The following is a 25237-nucleotide window of genomic DNA, read 5'->3' on the forward strand; positions in this document are numbered from 1 at the left end:
CGATTAAAAAGAGCATAAGAATCCGAACTTCTCTGAGCCACATCCAATGTAGAAGCTTGCTCAAAAGCACTTTTAAGATCCAGAGTCTTATTTTCTAACAACCGCTGACGAATTGATCTAGACAGTAATCCATTAATAAAAGCATCCCGTACCGATTCGTCCTTATATTCTTCAGCCGTCACAGCCTTATAATTACAGTCAACACTAAGGCACCGAAGTGCTTGTAAATAAGTATCCAAAGATTCTCCCACTTGCTGCCTACGGGCAGATAGAAGATGACGTGCAAATACCTCATTCTTTGGTTTAAAAAAAATCTTTTCCAATGTAGAAATAGCCTCTTCATAAGTTTTACAGTGCAAAATATCTTTATATACATCCGGGTCAATGTAGTTGATCAGCATATTCAGCTTATTTAGAGCCTCTTGATCAAACACGCCCAAAAAGTTTTTAAATGTACAATACCAATGTTTCCATTTATCATCCACTCCAGCAGAATTGGGGTCAGCCTTGAATCGTTCTGGTTGAAGATATCGCTCCATTCTAACAGAAAGTTAATAAATTGAAATAAAGAATAGATTTGCCTTCCAAAGCTAGGCTTTATTAACTTTAAAATCAGCAGCATATCTTTCCACATCCAGTCCCAACTAAGCTAGAAAAGGACTGAATTTAAGGTAGCCACAACACATCATGTGATCATCAACTACCAATGAGATTACAACACATATCCCAAGGCAGTTAACAAACAACGAATCACAATGCTTTTACTAATCAAGGAATAATCACCACACACCTATACTGAGACTGTCTGTTCCAGTTATACTGGGACTGTCTGTTCCAGTTATGCTGAGACAGTCTGTACCAGTTACACTGAGACTGTCTGTTCCAGTTACACTGAGATTGCCTGTTCCAGTTATACTGAGACTGTCTGTTCCAGTTATAGTGAGACTGTCTGTGCCAATTATACTGAGAATGTCTGTTCCAGTTATAGTGAGACTGTCTGTTTCAGTTATATTGAGACTGTCTGTACCAGTTATACTGTGACTGCCTGTTAGCAAGTTATATGGAGACTGTCTGTTCCAGTTATACTGAAACTGTCTGTTACAGTTATAGTGAGACTGTCTGTTCCAGTTATATTGAGACTGTCTGTTCCAGTTATGCTGAGATTTTCTGTTCCTGTTATACTGAGACTGTCACATCCAGTTATAGTAAAACTGTATGTTCCAGTTATACTGACACTGTCTGTTCCCATTATACTGAGGCTGTATGTTCCAGTTATACTGAGACTGTCTGCTCCAGTTATACCAAGACTGTCTGCTCCAGTTATACTGAGAATATCTGTTCCACCTAAATTAAGACTGTCTGTTCCAGTTATACTGCGACTGTTTGTTCCAGTTATACTGAGACTGTCTGTTCCCGTTATACTGAAACTGTCTGTTCCAGTTATACTGAGACTGTCTGTAACAGTTATACTGAGGCTGTCTGTAACAGTTATACTGAGACTGTCTGTTCCAGTTATATTGAGGCTGTCTGCTCCAGTTCTACTGAGACTCTCTGTCCCAGTTATACTGAAACTGTCTGTTCCCGTTATAGTGAGACTGTCTGATCCAGTTATATTGAGACAGTCTGTACCAGTTATACTGAGGCTGTATGTTCCATTTATACTGAGATTGTCTGTTCCAGTTAAATTGAGACTGTCTGCTCCAGTTATACTGAGTCTGTCTGTTCCAGTTATACTGAGACTGTCTGTTCCAGTTATACTGAGACTGTCTGTTCCAGTTCTACTGAGACTGCCTGCTCCAGATATACTGAGACAGTCTGTTCCAGTTATACTGAGACTGTCTGTTCAATTTATACTGGGACTGTCTCTTCCAGTTATACTGAGACTGTCTCTTCCAGTTACAGCATATGGAGACTTTCTGTCCCAGTAATACTGACACTGTCTTTTCCAGTTACAGTGAGACTGTCTGTTCCAGTTATACTGAGAATGTCTATTCCAGTTACAGTGAGACTGTCTGTTCCAGTTATACTGAGATTGTCTGTCTGCTCCAGTTCTACTGAGTCTGTCTGCTCCAGTTATATTGAGACTGTCTGTTCCAGTTTTACTGAGACTGTCTGTTCCAGTGAGACTGAGACTGTCTGTTCTAGTTATACGGAGACTGTCTGTTCCAGTTATACTGAGACTGCTCCAGTTATACTGAGACTGCCTTAACTCAGCAGGTCAGGCAACATCCGTGGAGAGAAATTTGAGTTGACGTTTCCGGTTGAAACCCTTCTTCAAAACTGTCTGTTCCAGTTATACTGAGTCTGTCTGCGCCTGTTATACTGAGACTGTCTGTTCCAGTTATACTGAGAATGTCTGTTCCAGTTAATTTGAGACTGTCTGCTCCAGTTATACTGAGACTGCCTATTCCAATTATACTGAGACTGTCTGTTCCAGTTATACTGAGACTGTCTGTTCCAGTTATACTGAGGCTGTCTGCTCCAGTTCGACTGAGACTGTCTGTCCCAGTTATACTGAAATTGTCTGTTCCAGTTATAGTGAGACTGTCTGTTCCAGTTATATTCAGACTGTCTGCTCCAGTTATGCTGAGATTTTCTGTTCCTATTATACTGAGACTGTCACATCCAGTTATAGTGAAACTGTCTGTTCCAGTTATACTGACACTGCCTGTTCCAATTATACTGAGGCTGTATGTTCCAGTTATACTGAGACTGTCTGCTCCAGTTATACTAAGACTGTCTGCACCAGTTATACTGAGAATATCTGTTCCACCTATACTGAGGCTGTCTGTTCCAGTTATACTGGGGCTGTTTGTTCCAGTTATACTGAGACTGTCTGTTCCCGTTATATTGAAACTGTCTGTTCCAGTTATACTGAGGCTGTCTGCTCCAGTTCTACTGAGACTCTGTCCCAGTTATACTGTAACTGTCTGTTCCCGTTATAGTGAGACTGTCTGATCCAGTTATATTGAGACAGTCTGTACCAGTTATACTGGGACTGTCTGTTCAATTTATACTAGGACTGTCTGTTCCAGTTATACTGAGAATGTCTATTCCAGTTACAGTGAGACTGCCTGTTCCAGTTATACTGAGATTGTCTGTTCCAGTTATATTGACTGTCTGCTCCAGTTCTACTGAGTCTGTCTGTTCCAGTTATACTGAGACTGTCTGCTCCATTTACACTAAGTCTGTCTGTTCCAGTTATACTGAAACTGTCTGTTCCAGTTAAACTGAGACTGTCTGCTCCAGTTATATTGAGACTGTCTGTTCCAGTTTTACTGAGACTGTCTGTTCCAGTTAGACTGAGACTGTCTGTTCTAGTTATACGGACACTGTCTGTTCCAGTATTACTGAGACTGCTCCAGTTATACTGAGACTGCCTTAAATCAGCAGGTCAGGCAACATCCGTGGAGAGAAATTTGAGTTGACGTTTCCGGTTGAAACCCTTCTCCAAAACTGTCTGTTCCAGTTATACTGAGTCTGTCTGCGCCTGTTATACTGAGACTGTCTGTTCCAGTTATACTGAGATTGTCTGTTCCAGTTAAATTGAGACTGTCTGCTCCAGTTATACTGAGACTGTCTATTCCAGTTATACTGAGACTGTCTGTTCCAGTTATACTGAGACTGTCTGTTCCAGTTATACCGAGGCTGTCTGCTCCAGTTCGACTGAGACTGTCTGTCCCAGTTATACTGAAACTGTCTGTTCCAGTTATAGTGAGACTGTCTGATCCAGTTATATTGAGACTGTCTGTACCAGTAATACTGAGGCTGTATGTTCCAGTTAAATTGAGACTGTCTGCTCCAGTTATACTGAGTCTGTCTGTTCCAGTTATACTGAGACTGTCTGTTCCAGTTATACTGAGACTGTCTGTTCCAGTTATACTGAGAATGTCTGTTCCAGTTATACTGAGACTGTCTGTTTCAGTTATACTGAGACTGTCTGCTCCAGTTATACTGAGAATGTCTGTTCCAGTTATACGGAGGCTGTCTGCTCCAGTTCTACTGAGACTGCCTGCTCTAGTTATATTGAGATAGTCTGCTCCAATTATACTGGGACTGTATGTTCCAGTTATACTGAGACTGTCTGTTCCACTTATACTGAGACTCTCTGTTCCAGTTATATTGGAACTGTCTGTCACAGTAATACTGACACTGTCTGTTTCAGTTAAAGTGAGACTGTCTGATCCAGTTATATTGCGACTGTCTGTACCAGTTATACTGAGACTCTCTGTTCCAGTTATATTGAAACTGTCTGTTCCAGTTATACTGAGACTGTCTGTTCCAGTTATACAGAGACTGCTCCAGTTATACTGAGACTGTCTTCTGCAGTTAAACTGAGTCTGTCTGTTCCAGTTATGCTGAGTCTGTCTGCGCCTGTTATACTGACACTGTCTGTTCTAGTTATACTGAGACTGTCTTTTCCAGTTATACTGAGGCTGTCTGCTCCAGTTCTACTGAGACTGCCTGCTCTAGTTAAGCTGAGACTGTCTGTTCCAGTTGTACTGGGACTGTCTGTTCCAGTTATACTGAGACTGTCTGTTCTACTTATACTGAGACTCTGTTCAAGTTATATTGAAACTGTCTGTCCCAGTAATACTGAATCTGTCTGTACCAGTTATAGTGAGACTGTCTCATCCAGTCATATTGAGACTGTCTGTTCCAGTTATTATGAGACTGTCTGCTCCAGTTATACTATGTCTGTCTGTTCCAGTTATGCTAAGACTGTCTGTTCCATTTATACTGAGACTGTCTGTTCCAATTATACTGAGACTGTCCGTTGCAGTTATACTGAGACTGTCTGCTCCAGTTACACTGAGACTGTGACATCCATTTATAGTGAGACTGTCTGTTCCAGTTATACTGACACTGTCTGTTCCAGTTATACTGAGGCTGTATGTTCCAGTTATACTGAGACTGTCTGCTCCAGTTATACTCAGACTGTCTGCTCCAGTTATACTGAGAATATCTGTTCCACCTATACTGAGAGTGTCTGTTCCAGGGATACTGGGACTGTCTGTTCCAGTTATACTGAGACAGTCTGTACCAGTTACACTGAGACTGTCTGTTCCAGTTATACTGAGATTGTCTGTTCCAGTTATACTGAGACTGTCTGCTCCAGTTCTACTGAGACTGCCTGTTCTAGTTATACTGAGACAGTCTGTTCCAGTTATACTGAGACAGTCTGTTCCAGTTATACTGAGACTGTCTGTTCCAGTTATACTGAGGCTCTCTGCTCCAGTTGTACTGAGACTGTCTGTCCCAGTTATACTGAAACTGTCTGTTCCAGTTATAGTGAGACTGTCTGATCCAGTTATATTGAGATAGTCTGTACCAGTTATACTGAGGCTGTATGTTCCAGTTATACGGAGAATGTCTGTTCCAGTTATACTGAGACTGTCTGCTCCAGTTCTACTGAGACTGCCTGCTGTAGTTATACTGAGACAGTCCATTCCAATTATACTGAGACTGTATGTTCCAGTTATACTGAGACTGTCTGTTCCACTTATACTGAGACTCTCCGTTCCAGTTATATTGAAACTGTCTGTCCCAGTAATACTGACACTGTCTGTTCCAGTTAAAGTGAGACTGTCTGATCCAGTTATATTGCGACTGTCTGTACCAGTTATACTGAGACTCTCTGTTCCAGTTATATTGAAACTGTCTGTTCCAGTTATACTGAGACTGTCTGTTCCAGTTATAAAGAGACTGCTCCCGTTATACTGAGACTGTCTTCTCCAGTTAAACTGTGTCTGTCTGTTCCAGTTATGCTGAGTCTGTCTGCGCCTGTTATACTGACACTGTCTGTTCTAGTTATACTTAGACTGTCTGTTCCAGTTATACTGAGGCTGTCTGCTGCAGTTTTACTGAGACTGCCTGCTCTAGTAAAACTGAGACAGTCTGTTCCAGTTGTACTGGGACTGTCTGTTCCAGTTATATTGAGACTGTCTGTTCCAGTTATACTGAGACTGTCTGTTCCAGTTATGCTGAGATTGTCTGTTCCTGTTATACTGAGACTGTCACTTCCCGTTATCGGGAGACTGTCTGCTCCAGTTATACTGAGAATATCTGTTCCACCTGTACTGAGACTGTCTGTTCCAGTTATACTGGGACTGTCTGTTCCAGTTATACTGAGACTGTCTGTACATGTTATATTGAAACTGTCTCTTCCAGTTATACCGAGGTTGGCTGTTCCAGTTATACTGAGACTGTCTGCTCCAGTTATACTATGTCTGTCTGTTCCAGTTATGCTAAGACTGTCTGTTCCATTTGTACTGAGACTGTCTTGTCCAATTATACTGAGACTGACTGTTCCAGTTATACTGAGACTGTCTGTTCCAGTTATACTGAGACTGTCTGCTCCAGTTACACTGAGACTGTCTGTTCCAGTTATACTGAGAATGTCTGTTCCAGTTATACTGAGACAGTCTGTTCCAGTTATACTGAGACTGTCTTCTGCAGTTATACTGAGTCTGTCTGTTCCAGTTATATTGAGACTGTCTGTTCCAGTTATTATGAGACTGTCTGCTGCAGTTATACTATGTCTGTCTGTTCCAGTTATGCTAAGACTGTCTGTTCCATTTATACTGAGACTGTCTGTTCCAATTATACTGAGACTGTCTGCTCCAGTTACACTGAGACTGTCTGTTCCAGTTATAGTGAGACTGTCTGTTCCAGTTATACTGAGAATGTCTGTTCCAGTTATAGTGAGACTGTCTGTTTCATTTGTATTGAGACTGTCTGTACCAGTTATACTGCGACTGCCTGTTCCAGTTATATGGAGACTGTCTGTTCCAGTTATACTGAAACTGTCTGTTACAGTTATAGTGAGACTGTCTGTTCCAGTTATATTGAGACTGTCTGTTCCAGTTATGCTGAGATTTTCTGTACCTGTTATCCTGAGACTGTGACATCCATTTATAGTGAGACTGTCTGTTCCAGTTATACTGACTCTGTCTGTTCCAATTATACTGAGGCTGTATGTTCCAGTTATACTGAGGCTGTCTGCTCCAGTTATAGTAAGACTGTCTGCTCCAGCTATACTGAGAATATCTGTTCCACCTATACTGAGACTGTCTGTTCCAGTTATACTGGGACTGTCTGTTCCAGTTATAATGAGACAGTCTGTACCAGTTACACTGAGACTGTCTGTTCCAGTTATACTGAGATTGTCTGTTCCAGTTATACTGAGACAGTCTGTTCCAGTTATACTGAGACTGTCTGTTCCAGTTATACTGAGACTGTCTGTTCCAGTTATAGTGAGACTGTCTGTTCCAGTTATACTGAGAATGTCTGTTCCAGTTATAGTGAGACTGTCTGTTTCAGTTATATTGTGACTGTCTGTACCAGTTATACTGTGACTGCCTGTTCCAGTTATATGGAGACTGTTCGTTCCAATTATACTGAAACTGTCTGTTACACTTATGGTGAGACTGTCTGCTCCAGTTATATTCAGACTGTCTGCTCCAGTTATGCTGAGATTTTCTGTTCCTATTATACTGAATGTCACATCCAGTTATAGTGAAACTGTCTGTTCCAGTTATACTGACACTGTCTGTTCCAATTATACTGAGGCTGTATGTTCCAGTTATACTGAGACTGTCTGCACCAGTTATACTGAGAATATCTGTTCCACCTATACTGAGGCTGTCTGTTCCAGTTATACTGGGGCTGTTTGTTCCAGTTATACTGAGACTGTCTGTTCCCGTTATATTGAAACTGTCTGTTCCAGTTATACTGAGGCTGTCTGCTCCAGTTCTACTGAGACTCTCTGTCCCAGTTATACTGTAACTGTCTGTTCCCGTTATAGTGAGACTGTCTGATCCAGTTATATTGAGACAGTCTGTACCAGTTATACTGGGACTGTCTGTTCAATTTATACTAGGACTGTCTGTTCCAGTTATACTGAGAATGTCTATTCCAGTTACAGTGAGACTGTCTGTTCCAGTTATACTGAGACTGTCTGTTCCAGTTATATTGACTGTCTGCTCCAGTTCTACTGAGTCTGTCTGTTCCAGTTATACTGAGACTGTCTGCTCCATTTACACTAAGTCTGTCTGTTCCAGTTATACTGAAACTGTCTGTTCCAGTTTTACTGAGACTGTCTGTTCCAGTTAGACTGAGACTGTCTGTTCTAGTTATACGGACACTGTCTGTTCCAGTATTACTGAGACTGCTCCAGTTATACTGAGACTGCCTTAACTCAGCAGGTCAGGCAACATCCGTGGAGAGAAATTTGAGTTGACGTTTCCGGTTGAAACCCTTCTTCAAAACTGTCTGTTCCAGTTATACTGAGTCTGTCTGCGCCTGTTATACTGAGACAGTCTGTTCCAGTTATACTGAGATTGTCTGTTCCAGTTAAATTGAGACTGTCTGCTCCAGTTACACTGAGACTGTCTATTCCAGTTATACTGAGACTGTCTGTTCCAGTTATACTGAGACTGTCTGTTCCAGTTATACCGAGGCTGTCTGCTCCAGTTCGACTGAGACTGTCTGTCCCAGTTATACTGAAACTGTCTGTTCCAGTTATAGTGAGACTGTCTGATCCAGTTATATTGAGACTGTCTGTACCAGTAATACTGAGGCTGTATGTTCCAGTTAAATTGAGACTGTCTGCTCCAGTTATACTGAGTCTGTCTGTTCCAGTTATACTGAGACTGTCTGTTCCAGTTATACTGAGAATGTCTGTTCCAGTTATACTGAGACTGTCTGTTCCAGTTATACTGAGACTGTCTGCTCCAGTTATACTGAGAATGTCTGTTCCAGTTATACTGAGGCTGTCTGCTCCAGTTCTACTGAGACTGCCTGCTCTAGTTATACTGAGATAGTCTGCTCCAATTATACTGGGACTGTATGTTCCAGTTATACTGAGACTGTCTGTTCCACTTATACTGAGACTCTCTGTTCCAGTTATATTGGAACTGTCTGTCACAGTAATACTGACACTGTCTGTTCCAGTTAAAGTGAGACTGTCTGATCCAGTTATATTGCGACTGTCTGTACCAGTTATACTGAGACTCTCTGTTCCAGTTATATTGAAACTGTCTGTTCCAGTTATACTGAGACTGTCTGTTCCAGTTATACAGAGACTGCTCCAGTTATACTGAGACTGTCTTCTGCAGTTAAACTGAGTCTGTCTGTTCCAGTTATGCTGAGTCTGTCTGCGCCTGTTATACTGACACTGTCTGTGCTAGTTATACTGAGACTGTCTTTTCCAGTTATACTGAGGCTGTCTGCTCCAGTTCTACTGAGACTGCCTGCTCTAGTTAAGCTGAGACTGTCTGTTCCAGTTGTACTGGGACTGTCTGTTCCAGTTATACTGAGACTGTCTGTTCTACTTATACTGAGACTCTCTGTTCAAGTTATATTGAAACTGTCTGTCCCAGTAATACTGAATCTGTCTGTACCAGTTATAGTGAGACTGTCTCATCCAGTCATATTGAGACTGTCTGTTCCAGTTGTACTGAGACTGTCTGTTGCAGTTATACTTGGACTGTCTGTTCCAGTTATAGTGAGACTGTCTGTTCCAGTTATACTGAGACTGCCTTTTGCAGTTAGTGAGACTGTCTGTTTCAGTTATATTGAGACTGTCTGTAACAGTTAACCTGCGACAGACTGTTCCAGTTATATGGAGACTGTCTGGTCCAGCTATACTGAAACTGTCTGTTACAGTTATAGTGAGACTGTCTGTTCCAGTTATATTGAGACTGTCTGTTCCATTTATACTGAGACTGTCTGCTCCAGTTACACTGAGACTGTCTGTTCAAGTTATACTGAGAATGTGTGTTCCAGTTATACTGAGATTGTCTGTTCCAGTTATACTGAGACAGTCTGTTCCAGTTATACTGAGACAGTCTTTTCCAGTTATACCGAGACTGTCTTCTGCAATTATAATGATTCTGTCTGTTCCAGTTATATTGAGACTGTCTGTTCCAGTTATTATGAGACTGTCTGCTCCAGTTATACTATGTCTGTCTGTTCCAGTTATGCTAAGACTGTCTGTTCCATTTATACTGAGACTGTCTGTTCCAATTATACTGAGACTGTCCGTTGCAGTTATACTGAGACTGTCTGCTCCAGTTACACTGAGACTGTGACATCCATTTATAGTGAGACTGTCTGTTCCAGTTATACTGACACTGTCTGTTCCAGTTATACTGAGGCTGTATGTTCCAGTTATACTGAGACTGTCTGCTCCAGTTATACTAAGACTGTCTGCTCCAGTTATACTGAGAATATCTGTTCCACCTATACTGAGAGTGTCTGTTCCAGGGATACTGGGACTGTCTGTTCCAGTTATACTGAGACAGTCTGTACCAGTTACACTGAGACTGTCTGTTCCAGTTATACTGAGATTGTCTGTTCCAGTTATACTGAGACTGTCTGCTCCAGTTCTACTGAGACTGCCTGTTCTAGTTATACTGAGACAGTCTGTTCCAGTTATACTGAGACAGTCTGTTCCAGTTATACTGAGACAGTCTGTTCCAGTTATACTGAGACTGTCTGTTCCAGTTATACTGAGGCTCTCTGCTCCAGTTGTACTGAGACTGTCTGTCCCAGTTATACTGAAACTGTCTGTTCCAGTTATAGTGAGACTGTCTGATCCAGTTATATTGAGATAGTCTGTACCAGTTATACTGAGGCTGTATGTTCCAGTTATACGGAGAATGTCTGTTCCAGTTATACTGAGACTGTCTGCTCCAGTTCTACTGAGACTGCCTGCTGTAGTTATACTGAGACAGTCCATTCCAATTATACTGAGACTGTATGTTCCAGTTATACTGAGACTGTCTGTTCCACTTATACTGAGACTCTCCGTTCCAGTTATATTGAAACTGTCTGTCCCAGTAATACTGACACTGTCTGTTCCAGTTAAAGTGAGACTGTCTGATCCAGTTATATTGCGACTGTCTGTACCAGTTATACTGAGACTCTCTGTTCCAGTTATATTGAAACTGTCTGTTCCAGTTATACTGAGACTGTCTGTTCCAGTTATAAAGAGACTGCTCCCGTTATACTGAGACTGTCTTCTCCAGTTAAACTGTGTCTGTCTGTTCCAGTTATGCTGAGTCTGTCTGCGCCTGTTATACTGACACTGTCTGTTCTAGTTATACTTAGACTGTCTGTTCCAGTTATACTGAGGCTGTCTGCTCCAGTTTTACTGAGACGGCCTGCTCTAGTTAAACTGAGACTGTCTGTTCCAGTTGTACTGGGACTGTCTGTTCCAGATATACTGAGACTGTCTGTTCCACTTATACTGAGACTCTCTGTTCAAGTTACATTGAAACTGTCTGTCCCAGTTATACTGAATCTGTCTGTACCAGTTATAGTGAGACTGTCTCATCCAGTTATATTGAGACTGTCTGTTCCAGTTATACTGAGACTGTCTGTTGCAGTTATACTTGGACTGTCTGTTCCAGTTATAGTGAGACTGTCTGTTCCAGTTATACTGAGACTGCCTTTCGCAGTTAGTGAGACTGTCTGTTTCAGTTATATTGAGACTGTCTGTAACAGTTAAACTGCGACTGCCTGTTCCAGTTATATGGAGACTGTCTGATCCAGTTATACTGAAACTGTCTGTTACAGTTATAGTGAGACTGTCTGTTCCAGTTATATTGAGACTCTCTGTTCCAGTTATGCTGAGATTGTCTGTTCCTGTTATACTGAGACTGTCACTTCCAGTTATAGGGAGACTGTCTGCTCCAGTTATACTGAGAATATCTGTTCCACCTATACTGAGACTGCCTGTTCCAGTTATACTGGGACTGTCTGTTCCAGTTATACTGAGACTGTCTGTCCATGTTATATTGAAACTGTCTGTTCCAGTTATACTGAGGTTGGCTTTTCCAGTTATACTGAGACTCTCTGTTCCAGTTATACTGAGACTGTCTGCTCCAGTTATACTATGTCTGTCTGTTCCAGTTATGCTAAGACTGTCTGTTCCAGTTGTCCTGAGACTGTCTTTTCCAATTATACTGAGACTGTCTGTTCCAGTTATACTGAGACTGTCTGCTCCAGTTACACTGAGACTGTCTGTTCCAGTTATACTGAGAATGTCTGTTCCAGTTATACTGAGACAGTCTGTTCCAGTTATACTGAGACAGTCTTTTCCAGTTATACTGAGACTGTCTTCTGCAGTTATACTGAGTCTGTCTGTTCCAGTTATATTGAGACTGTCTGTTCCAGTTATTATGAGACTGTCTGCTCCAGTTATACTATGTCTGTCTGTTCCAGTTATGCTAAGACTGTCTGTTCCATTTAAACTGAGACTGTCTGTTCCAATTATACTGAGACTCTCTGTTGCAGTTATACTGAGACTGTCTGCTCCAGTTACACTGAGACTGTCTGTTCCAGTTATAGTGAGACTGTCTGTTCCAGTTATACTGAGAATGTCTGTTCCAGTTATACTGAGACTGTCTGCTCCAGTTACACTGAGACTGTCTGTTCCAGTTATACTGAGAATGAGTGTTCCAGTTATACTGAGATTGTCTGTTCCAGTTATACTGAGATTGTCTGTTCCAGTTATACTGAGACTGTCTTCTGCAGTTATACTGAGTCTGTCTGTTCCAGTTATATTGAGAGTGCCTGTTCCAGTTATAATGAGACTGTCTGCTGCAGTTATACTATGTTTGTCTGTTCCAGTTATGCTAAGACTGTCTGTTCCATTTATACTGAGACTGTATGTTCCAATTATACTGAGACTCTCTGTTGCAGTTATACTGAGACTCTCTGCTCCAGTTACACTGAGACTGTCTGTTCCTGTCATAGTGAGACTGTCTGTTCCAGTTATACTGAGAATGTCTGTACCAGTTATAGTGAGACTGTCTGTTTCAGTTATATTGAGACTGTCTGTACCAGTTATACTGAAACTGTCTGTTACAGTTATAGTGAGACTGTCTGTTCCAGTTATATTGAGACTGTCTGTTCCAGTTATGCAGAGATTTTCTGTTCCTGTTATACTGAGACTGTCACATCCAGTTATAGTGAAATTGTCTGTTCCAGTTATACTGACACTGTCTGTTCCAATTATACTGAGGCTGTATGTTCCAGTTATACTGAGACTGTCTGCTCCAGTTATACTAAGACTGTCTGCTCCAGTTATACTGAGAATATCTGTTCCCGTTATACTGGGACTGTCTGTTCCAGTTATACTGAGACTCTCTGTTCCAGTTATACTGAGACTGTCTGTACCAGTTATACTGAGGCTGTCTGTTCCAATTATACTGAGACTTTCTGTTCCAGTTATACTGAGGCTGTCTGCTCCAGTTCTACTGAGACTCTCTGCCCCAGTTATACTGAAATTGTCTGTTCCAGTTATATTGAGACTGTCTGATCCAGTTATATTGAGACAGTCTGTACCAGTTATACTGAGGCTGTATGTTCCATTTATACTGAGATTGTCTGTTCCAGTTAAATTGAGACTGTCTGCTCCAGTTATACTGAGTCTGTCTGTTCCAGTTATACTGAGAATCTCTGTACCCGTTATACTGAGACTGTCTGTTCCAGTTATACTGAGAATGTCTGTTCCAGTTATACTGAGACTGTCTGCTCCAGTTCTACTGAGACTGCCTGCTCTAGTTATACTGAGACAGTCTGTTCCAGTTATACTGGGACTGTCTGTTCCACTTATACTGAGACTCTCTGTTCCAGTTATATTGAAATTGTCTGTCCCAGTAATACTGACACCGTCTGTTCCAGTTACAGTGAGACTGTCTGATCCAGTTATATTGTGACTGTCTGTACCAGTTATACTGAGACTCTCTGTTCCAGTTATATTGAAACTGTCTGTTCCAGTTATACTGAGACTGACTGTTCCAGTTATACTGAGACTGCTCCAGGTATACTGAGACTGTCTTCTCCAGTTAAACTGAGTCTCTCTGTTCCAGTTATGCTGAGTCTGTCTGCTCCTGTTTTCTGACACTGTCTGTTCTAGTTATACTGAGACTGTCTGTTCCAGTTATACTGAGGCTGTCTGCTCCAGTTCTACTGAGACTGCCTGCTCTAGATATACCAAGACAGTCTGTTCCAGTTATACTGGGACTGTCTGTTCCTGTTGTACTGAGACTGTCTGTTCCACTTATACTGAGACTCTCTGTTCAAGTTATATTGAAACTGTCTATTCCAGTTATACTGAAACTGTCTGTTACAGTTATAGTGAGGCTGTCTGTTCACGTTATATTGAAACTGTCTGTTCCAGTTATAATGAGATTGGCTGTTCCAGTTATACTGAGACTGTATGTTCCAATTATACTGCGGCTGTATGTTCCAGTTATACTGAGACTGTCTGCTCCAGTTATACTAAGACTGTCTGCTCCAGTTATACTGAGAATATCTGTTCCACCTATACTGAAACTGTCTGTTCCAGTTATACTGGGACTGCCTGTTCCAGTTATACTGGGACTGTCTGTTCCAGTTATACTATGTCTGTCTGTTCCAGTTATGCTAATACTGTCTGTTCCAGTTGTACTGAGACTGTCTGTTCCAATTATACTGAGACTGTGTGTTCCAGTTACACTGAGACTGTCTGTTCCAGTTACACTGAGACTGTCTGCTCCAGTTACACTGAGACTGTCAGTTCCAGTTATACTGAGAAAGTGTGTTCCAGTTATACTGAGATTGTCTGTTCCAGTTATACTGAGACAGTCTGTTCCAGTTATACTGAGACAGTCTGTTCCAGTTATATTGAGACTGTCTTCTGCAGTTATACTGAGTCTGTCTGTTCCAGTTATATTGAGAGTGTCTGTTCCAGTTATAATGAGACTGTCCGCTCCAGTTATACTATGTTTGTCTGTTCCAGTTATGCTAAGACTGTCTGTTCCAGTTATACTGAGACTGTCTGTTCCAATTATACTGAGACTGTCTGTTGCAGTTATACTGAGACTGTCTGCTCCAGTTACACTGAGACTGTCTGTTCCAGTTATAGTGAGACTGTCTGTTTCAGTTATATTGAGACTGTCTGTACCAGTTATACTGCGGCTGCCTGTTCCAGTTATATGGAGACTCTCTGTTCCAGTTATACTGAAACTGTCTGTTACAGTTATACTGAGACTGTCACATCCAGTTATAGTGAAACTGTCTGTTCCAGTTATACTGACACTGTCTGTTCCAATTATACTGAGGCTGTATGTTCCAGTTATACTGAGACTGTCTGCTCCAGTTATACTGAGACTGTCTGTACCAGTTATACTGAGGCTGTCTGTTCCAGTTATACTGAGACTGTCTGTTCCACTTATACTGAGACTGTCTGTTCCACTTATACTGAGACTCTCTCTTCCAGTTATATTGAAACTGTTTGTCCCAGTAATACTGACACTGTCTGTTCCAGTTATGGTGAGACTGTCTGCTCCTGTTATACTGGCACTGTCTGTTCTAGTTATACTGAGACTGTCTGTTCCACTTGTACTGAGGCTGTCTGCTCCAGTTCTACTGAGACTGCCTGCTCTAGATATACTGAGACAGTCTGTTCCAGTTATACTGGGACTGTCTGTTCAAGTTATATTGAATCTGTCTGTCCCAGTTATACTGAAAATGTCTGTTCCAGTTACAGTGAGACTGTCTCATCCAGTTATATTGAGACTTTCTGTTCCAGTTATACTGAGACTCTCTGTTGCAGTTATACTTGGACTCTCTGTTCCAGTTATAGTGAGACTTTCTGTTCCAGTTATACTGAGACTGCCTGTTCCAGTTAGAGACTGTCTGTTTCAGTTATATTGAGACTGTCTCTACCAGTTATACTGCGACTGCCTGTTCCAGTTATATGGAGACTGTCTGTTCCAGTTATACTGAAACTGTCTGTTACAGTTATAGTGAGGCTGTCTGTTCACGTTATATTGAAACTGTCTGTTCCAGTTATACTGAGATTGGCTGTTCCAGTTATACTGAGACTGTCTGTTCCAGTTATACTGAGACTGTCTGTTCCAGTTCGACTGAGACTGTCTGTTCCAATTATACTGAGACTGTCTGTTCCAGTTATACTGAGACTGTCTGTTCCAGTTATACTGAGACTGTCTGCTCCAGTTACACTGAGACTGTCTGTTCCAGTTATACTGAGACTGTCTGTTCCAGTTATGGTAAGATTGTCTGTTCCTGTTATATTGAGACTGTCACTTCCAGTTATAGGGAGACTATCTGTGCGAGTTATACTGAGACTGTCTGTTCCAATTATACTGAGTCTGTATGTTCCAGTTATACTGAGACTGTCTGCTCCAGTTATACTGAGACTGTCTGCTCCAGTTATACTAAGACTGTCTGCTCCAGTTATACTGAGAATATTTGTTCCACCTATACTGAGACTGTCTGTTCCAGTTATACTGGGACTGTCTGTTCCAGTTATACTGAGACTGTCTGTTCACGTTATATTGAAACTGTCTGTTCCAGTTATATTGAGATTGGCTGTTCCAGTTATACTGAGACTGTCTGTTCCAGTTATATTAAGACTGTCGATCCAGTTATACTATGTCGGTCTGTTTCAGTTATGCTAAGACTGTCTGTTCCAGTTGCACTGAGACTGTCTGTTCCAATTATACTGAGACTGTCTGTTCCAGTTATACTGAGACTCTCTGTTCCAGTTAGACTGAGACTGTCTGCTCCAGTTACACTGAGACTGTCCGTGCCAGCTATACTGAGACTGTCTGTTCCAGTTATTCTGAAATTGTCTGTTCCAGTTATACTGAGACAGTCTGTTCCAGTTATACTGAGACAGTCTGTTCCAGTTATACTGAGACTGTCTTCTGCAGTTATACTGAGTCTGTCTGTTCCAGTTATATTGAGACTGTCTGTTCCAGTTATGAGACTGTCTGCTCCAGTTATACTGAGACTGTCTGTTCCAGTTATACTGAGACTGTCTGCTCCAGTTACACTGAGACTGTCTGTTCCAGTTATAGTGAGACTGTCTGTTCCAGTTATAGTGAGACTTTCTGTTCCAGTTATACTGAGACTGCCTGTTCCAGTTAGTGAGACTGTCTGTTTCAGTTATATTGAGACTGTCTCTACCAGTTATACTGCGACTGCCTGTTCCAGTTATATGGAGACTTTCTGTTCCAGTTATACTGATACTGTCCGTTACAGTTATGGTGAGGCTGTCTGTTCAAGTTATATTGAAACTGTCTGTTCCAGTTATACTGAGATTGGCTGTTCCAGTTATACTGAGACTGTCTGTTCCAGTTATACTGAGACTGTCTGCTCCAGTTCTACTGAGACTGTCTGTTCCAGTTATACTGAGACTGTCTGTTCCAGTTATACTGAGACTGTCTGTTCCAGTTACACTGAGACTGTCTGTTCCAGTTATACTGAGACTGTCTGTTCGTTATACTGAGATTGTCTGTTCCAGTTATACTGAGCCAGTCTGTTCCAGTTATACTGAGACAGTCTGTTGCAGTTATACTGAGACCGTCTTCTGCAGTTACACTGAGTCTGTCTGTTCCAGTTATAATGAGACTGTCTGCTCCAGTTATACTATGTCTGTCTGTTCCAGTTATGCTAAGACTGTCTGTTCCAGTTATACTGAGACTGTCTGTTCCAGTTATACTGAGACTGTCTGTTCCAGTTACACTGAGACTGTCTGTTCCAGTTATACTGAGACTGTCTGTTCGTTATACTGAGATTGTCTGTTCCAGTTATACTGAGCCAGTCTGTTCCAGTTATACTGAGACAGTCTGGTCCAGTTATACTGAGACTGTCTTCTGCAGTTATACTGAGTCTGTCTGTTCCAGTTATATTGAGACTGTCTGTTCCAGTTATAATGAGACTGTCTGCTCCAGTTATACTATGTCTGTCTGTTCCAGTTATGCTAAGACTGTCTGTTCCAGTTATACTGAGGCTGTCCGTTCCAATTATACTGCAACTGTTTGTTCCAGTTATACTGAGACCATCTGCTCCATTTACACTAAGACTGTCTGTTCCAGTTATAGTGAGGATGTCTGTTTCATTTATATTGAGACTGTCTGTACCAGTTATACTGCGAATGCCTGTTCCAGTTATATGGAGACTGTCTGTTCCATATATACTGAAACTGTCTGTTACAGTTACAGTGAGACTGTCTGTTCCAGTAATATTGAGACTGTCTGTTCCAGTTATGCTGAGACTTTCTGTTCCTGTTATACTGAGACTGTCACATCCAGTTATATTGAGACTGTCTGTTGCAGTTATACTGAGACTGTCTGTTGCAGTTATACTTGGACTGTCTGTTCCAGTTATAGTGAGACTGTCTGTTCCAGTTATGCTGAGACTTCCTTTTACAGTTAGTGAGACTGTCTGTTTCAGTTATATTCAGACTGTCTGTACCAGTTATACTGCGACTGCCTGTTCCAGCTTTATGGAGACTGTCTGTTCCAATTAAACTGAAACTGTCTGTTACAGTTATAGTGAGACTGTCTGTTCCTGTTATATTGAGACTGTCTGTTCCAGTTATACTGAGACTGTCTGTTCCAGTTATGCTGAGATTGTCTGTTCCTGTTATACTGAGACTGTCACTTCCAGTTATAGGGAGACTGTCTGTGCCAGTTATACTGAGACTGTCTGTTCCAATTATACTGAGGCTGTATGTTCCAGTTATACTGAGACTGTCTGCTCCAGTTATACTAAGACTGTCTGCTCCAGTTATACTGAGAATATCTGTTCCACCTATACTGAGACTGTCTGATCCAGTTATACTGGGACTGTCTGTTCCAGTTATACTGAGACTGTCTGTTCCAGTTATACTGAGACTGTCTGTTCCAGTTATACTGAGACTGTCTGCTCCAGTTACACTGAGACTGTCTGTTCCAGTTATACTGAGACTGTCTGTTCCAGTTATACTGAGACTGTCTGCTCCAGTTACACTGAGACTGTCTGTTCCAGTTATACTGAGACTGTCTGTTCCAGTTATACTGAGATTGTCTGTTCCAGTTATACTGAGACAGTCTGTTCCAGTTATACTGAGACAGTCTGTTGCAGTTATACTGAGACCGTCTTCTGCAGTTACACTGAGTCTGTCTGTTCCAGTTACATTGAGACTGTCTGTTCCAGTTATGCTGAGATTGTCTGTTCCTGTTATACTGAGACTGTCACTTCCAGTTATAGGGAGACTGTCTGTGCCAGTTATACTGAGACTGTCTGTTCCAATTATACTGAGGCTGTATGTTCCAGTTATACTGAGACTGTCTGCTCCAGTTATACTAAGACTGTCTGCTCCAGTTATACTGAGAATATCTGTTCCACCTATACTGAGACTGTCTGATCCAGTTATACTGGGACTGTCTGTTCCAGTTATACTGAGACTGTCTGTTCACGTTATATTGAAACTGTCTGTTCCAGTTATACTGAGACTCTCTGTTCCAGTTATACTGAGACTGTCTGCTCCAGTTATACAATGTCTGTCTGTTGCAGTTATGCTAAGACTGTCTGCTCCAATTATACTGAGGCTGTATGTTCCAGCTATACTGAGACTGTCTGTTCCAATTATACTGAGACTGTCTGTTCCAGTTATACTGAGACAGTCTGTTCCAGTTATACTGAGACAGTCTGTTCCAGTTATACTGAGACAGTCTGTTCCAGTTATACTTAGACTGTCTTCTGCAGTTATACTGAGTCTGTCTGTTCCAGTTATATTGAGACTGTCTGTTCCAGTTATAATGAGACTGTCTGCTCCAGTTACACTGAGACTGTCTGTTCCAGTTATAGTGAGACTGTCTGTTCCAGTTGTACTGAGACTCTCTGTTCAAGTTATATTGAAACTGTCTGTCCCAGTTATACTGAAAATGTCTGTTCCAGTTACAGTGAGACCGTCTCATCCAGTTATATTGAGACTGTCTGTTCCAGTTGTCCTGCGACTCTCTGTTGCAGTTATACTTGGACTCTCTGTTCCAGTTATAGTGAGACTGCCTGTTCCAGTTAGTGAGACTGTCTGTTTCAGTTATATTGAGACTGTCTCTACCAGTTATACTGTGACTGCCTGTTCCAGTTATATGGAGACTGTCTGTTCCAGTTATACTGAAACTGTCTGTTACAGTTATAGTGAGGCTGTCTTTTCACTTTATATTGAAACTGTCTGTTCCAGTTCTACTGAGATTGGCTGTTCCAGTTATACTGAGACTGCCTGTTCCAGTTATACTGAGACTGTCTGTTCCAGTTCCACTGAGACTGTCTGTTCCAGTTATACTGAGACTGTCTGTTCCACTTATACTGAGACTCTCTCTTCCAGTTATATTGAAACTGTTTGTCCCAGTAATACTGACACTGTCTGTTCCAGTTATGGTGAGACTGTCTGCTCCTGTTATACTGGCACTGTCTGTTCTAGTTATACTGAGACTGTCTGTTCCAGTTATAGTGAGACTGTCTGTTCCAGTTATATTGAGACTGTCTCTTCCAGTTATACTGAGACTGTCTGTTCCAGTTATGCTAAGATTGTCTGTTCCTGTTATATTGATACTGTCACTTCCAGTTATAGGGAGACTATCTGTGTGAGTTATACTGAGACTGTCTGTTCCAATTATACTGAGGCTGTATGTTCCAGTTATACTGAGACTGTCTGCTCCAGTTATACTGAGAATATTTGTTCCACCTATACTGAGACTGTCTGTTCCAGTTATACTGGGACTGTCTGTTCCAGTTATACTGAGACTGTCTGTTCAAGTTATATTGAAACTGTCTGTTCCAGTTATACTGAGACTGTCTGTTCCAGTTATATTGAGACTGTCTGCTCCAGTTATACTATGTCGGTCTGTTTCAGTTATGCTAAGACTGTCTGTTCCAGTTGCACTGAGACTGTCTGTTCCAATTATGCTGAGACTGTCTGTTCCAGTTATACTGAGACTGTCTGTTCCAGTTAGACTGAGACTGTCTTCTGCAGTTATACTGAGTCTGTCTGTTCCAGTTATACTGAGACTGTCTGTTCCAGTTATACTGAGACTGTCTGCTCCAGTTACACTGAGACTGTCTGTTCCAGTTATAGTGAAACTGTCTGTTCCAGTTATAGTGAGACTTTCTGTTCCAGTTATACTGAGACTGCCTGTTCCAGTTAGTGAGACTATCTGTTTCAGTTATATTGAGACTGTCTCTACCAGTTATACTGCGACTGCCTGTTCCAGTTATATGGAGACTTTCTGTTCCAGTTATACTGATACTGTCTGTTACAGTTATAGTGAGGCTGTCTGTTCACGTTATATTGAAACTGTCTGTTCCAGTTATACTGAGATTTGCTGTTCCAGTTATACTGAGACTGTCTGTTCCAGTTATACTGAGACTGTCTGTTCCAGTTCTACTGAGAGTGTCTGTTCCAGTTTTTCCTGAGACTGTCTGTTCCAGTTATACTGAGACTGTCTGTTCCAGTTATACTGAGACAGTCTGCTCCAGTTACACTGAGACTGTCTGTTCCCGTTATACTGAGACTGTCTGTTCCAGTTATACTGAGATTGTCTGTTCCAGTTATACTGAGAGAGTCTGTTCCAGTTATACTGAGACAGTCTGTTGCAGTTATACTGAGACCGTCTTCTGCAGTTACACTGAGTCTGTCTGTTCCAGTTATATTGAGACTGTCTGTTCCAGTTATAATGAGACTGTCTGCTCCAGTTATACTATGTCTGTCTGTTCCAGTTATGCTAAAACTGTCTGTTCCAGTTGTAATCAGACTGTCTGTTCCAATTATACTGAGACTGTCTGTTCCAGTTACACTGAGACTGTCTGTTCCAGTTATACTGAGACTGTCTGTTCCAGTTACACTGAGATTGTCTGTTCCAGTTATACTGAGATAGTCTGTTCCAGTTATACTGAGACAGTCTGTTTCAGTTATACTGAGACTGTCTTCTGCAGTTATACTGAGTCTGTCTGTTCCAGTTATATTGAGACTGTCTGTTCCAGTTATAATGAGACTGTCTGCTCCAGTTATACTGAAACTGTTTGTTCCAGTTATACTGAGACTCTCTGCTCCATTTACACTGAGACTGTCTGTTCCAGTTATAGTGAGGATGTCTGTTTCAGTTATATTGAGACTGTCTGTACCAGTTATACTGCGACTGCCTGTTCCAGTTATATGGAGACTGTCTGTTCCATTTATACTGAAACTGTCTGTTACAGTTATAGTGAGACTGTCTGTTCCAGTTATATTGAGACTGTCTGTTCCAGTTATGCTGAGATTTTCTGTTCCTATTATACTGAGACTGTCACATCCAGTTATATTGAGACTGTCTGTTGCAGTTATACTGAGACTGTCTGTTGCAGTTATACTTGGACTGTCTGTTCCAGTTAAAGTGAGACTGTCTGTTCCAGTTATACTGAGACTGCCTTTTACAGTTAGTGAGACTCTCTGTTTCAGTTATATTGAGACTGTCTGTTCCAGTTATACTGAGATTGTCTGTTCCAGTCATGCTGAGATTGTCTTTTCCTGTTATACTGAGACTGTCACTTCCAGTTATAGGGAGACTGTCTGTGCCAGTTATACTGAGACTTTCTGTTCCAATTATACTGAGGCTGTCTGCTCCAGTTATACAGAGACTGTCTGTTCCAATTATACTGAGACTGTCTGCTCCAGTTACACTGAGACTGTCTCTTCCAGTTACACTGAGACTGTCTGTTCCAGTTATAGTGAGACTGTCTGTTTCAGTTATATTGAGACTGTCTGTACCAGTTATACTGCGGCTGCCTGTTCCAGTTATATGGAGACTCTCTGTTCCAGTTATACTGAAACTGTCTGTTACAGTTATAGTGAGACTGTCTGTTCCAGTTATATTGAGACTGTCTATTCCAGTTATGCTGAGATTTTCTGTTCCTGTTATACTGAGACTGTCACATCCAGTTATAGTGAAACTGTCTGTTCCAGTTATACTGTCACTGTCTGTTCCAATTATACAGAGGCTGTATGTTCCAGTTATACTGAGACTGTCTGCTCCAGTTACTAAGACTGTCTGCTCCAGTTATACTGAGAATATCTGTTCCACATATACTGAGACTGTCTGTTCCAGTTATACTGGGACTGTCTGTTCCAGTTATACTGAGACTGTCTGTTCCCGTTATATTGAAACTGTCTGTTCCAGTTGTACTGAGACTGTCTGTTCCAGTTATACTGACACTGTCTGTTCCAGTTATACTGAGAATGTCTGTACCAGTTATACTGAGGCTGTCTGTTCCAGTTATACTGAGACTGTCTGTTCCAGTTATACTGGGGCTGTCTGCTCCAGTTCTACTGAGTCTCTCTGTCCCAGTTTTACTGAAACTGTCTGTTCCAGTTATAGTGAGACTGTCTGATCCAGTTGTATTGAGACAGTCTGTACCAGTTATACTGAGGCTGTATGTTCCATTTTTACTGAGATTGTCTGTTCCAGTTAAATTGAGACTGTCTGCTCCAGTTATACTGAGTCTGTCTGTTCCAGTTATACTGAGACTGTCTGTTCCAGTTATACTGAGAATGTCTGTTCCAGTTATACTGAGAATGTCTGTTCCATTTATACTGAGACTGTCTGCTCCAGTTATACTGGGACTGTCTGTTTCAGTTATACTGAGACTGTCTGTTCCACTTATACTGAGACTGCTCCAGGTATACTGAGACTGTCTTCTCCAGTTAAACTGAGTCTGTCTGTTCCAGTTATGCTGAGTCTGTCTGCTCCTGTTATACTGACACTGTCTGTTCTAGTTATACTGAGACTGTCTGTTCCAGTTATACTGAGGCTGTCTGCTCCAGTTCTACTGAGACTGCCTGCTCTAGTTATACTGAGACAGTCTGTTCCAGTTATACTGGGACTGTCTTTTCCTGTTATACTGAGACTGTCTGTTCCACTTATACTGAGACTCTCTGTTCAAGTTATATTGAAACAGTCTGTCCCAGTTATACTGAAACTGTCTGTTTCAGTTACAGTGAGACTGTCTCATCCAGTTATATTGAGACTGCCTGTTCCAGTTATACTGAGACTCTCTGTTGCAGTTATACTTGGACTCTCTGTTCCAGTTATAGTGAGACTTTCTGTTCCAGTTATACTGAGACTGCCTGTTCCAGTTAGTGAGACTGTCTGTTTCAGTAATATTGAGACTGTCTCTACCAGTTATACTGTGACTGCCTGTTCCAGTTATATGGAGACTGTCTGTTCCAGTTATACTGAAACTGTCTGTTACAGTTATAGTGAGGCTGTCTGTTCACGTTATATTGAAACTGTCTGTTCCAATTATACTGAGATTGGCAGTTCCAGTTATACTGAGACTGTCTGCTCCAGTTATACTATGTCTGTCTGTTCCAATTATACTGAGACTGTCTGTTCCAGTTATACTGAGACTCTCTGTTCCAGTTATACTGAGACTGTCTGCTCCAGTTACACTGAGACTGTCTGTTCCAGTTATACTGAGTCTGTCTGTTCCAGTTATATTGAGGCTGTCTGTTCCAGTTATACTGAGACTGTCTGTTCCAATTATACTGAGACTGTCTGTTCCAGTTATGCTGAAACTGTCTGCTCCAGTTACACTGAGACTGTCTGTTCCAGTTATAGTGAGATTGTTTGTTCCAGTTATACTGAGACAGTCTGTTCCAGTTATACTGAGACAGTCTGTTCCAGTTATACTGAGACTGTCATCTGCAGTTATACTGAGTCTGTCTGTTCCAGTTATATTGAGGCTGTCTGTTCCAATTATACTGAGACTGTCTGTTCCAGTTATACTGAAACTGTCTGCTCCAGTTATACTGAGACTGTCTCTTCCAGTTATAGTGAGGATGTCTGTTTCAGTTATATTGAGACTGTCTATACCAGTTATACTGCGACTGCCTGCTCCAGTTATATGGAGTCTGTCTGTTCCATTTATACTGAAACTGTCTGTTGCAGTTATAGTGAGACTGTCTGTTCCAGTTATATTGAGGCTGTCTGTTCCAATTATACTGAGACTGTCTGTTCCAGTTATACTGAGACTCTCTGCTCCAGTTACACTGAGACTGTCTGTTCCAGTTATAGTGAGATTGTCTGTTCCAGTTATACTGAGACTGTCTCTTCCAGTTATAGTGAGGATGTCTGTTTGAGTTGTTTTGAGACTGTCTATACCAGTTATACTGCGACTGCCTTTTCCAGTTATATGGAGTCTGTCTGTTCCATTTATACTGAAACTATCTGTTCCAGTTATAGTGAGACTGTCTGTTCCAGTTATATTGAGACTGTCCCTTCCAGTTATACTGAGACTGTCTCTTCCAGTTATGCTAAGATTGTCTGTTCCTGTTATACTGAGACTGTCACTTCCAGTTGTAGGGAGACTATCTGTGTGAGTTATACTGAGACTGTCAGTTCCAATTATACTG

General features: G+C 41.5%; 1 long non-coding RNA gene across 2 annotated transcripts in view; it reads right to left on the reverse strand.

The window, feature by feature from the left end:
• Positions 1–25237, reverse strand: part of LOC147124930 (uncharacterized) — a 126638-nt gene that overhangs the window by 81886 nt on the left and 19515 nt on the right. Inside the window, exon 1 of one of the 2 annotated variants that reach the window (XR_015080686.1) lies at positions 463–637. The exons of the other annotated variant lie outside the window; for it this stretch is intronic. This is a non-coding gene — a long non-coding RNA (uncharacterized LOC147124930). Of the gene's footprint in view, positions 1–462; positions 638–25237 lie in introns of those variants that run through there. 2 annotated transcript variants of the gene reach the window in all.

Source organism: Somniosus microcephalus, chromosome 1 (genome assembly GCF_052327205.1).
Source record: "Somniosus microcephalus isolate GS21.2 chromosome 1, FLI_Smic_1.0, whole genome shotgun sequence".
In the NCBI taxonomy this organism is placed as follows: Eukaryota; Metazoa; Chordata; class Chondrichthyes; order Squaliformes; family Somniosidae; genus Somniosus; species Somniosus microcephalus.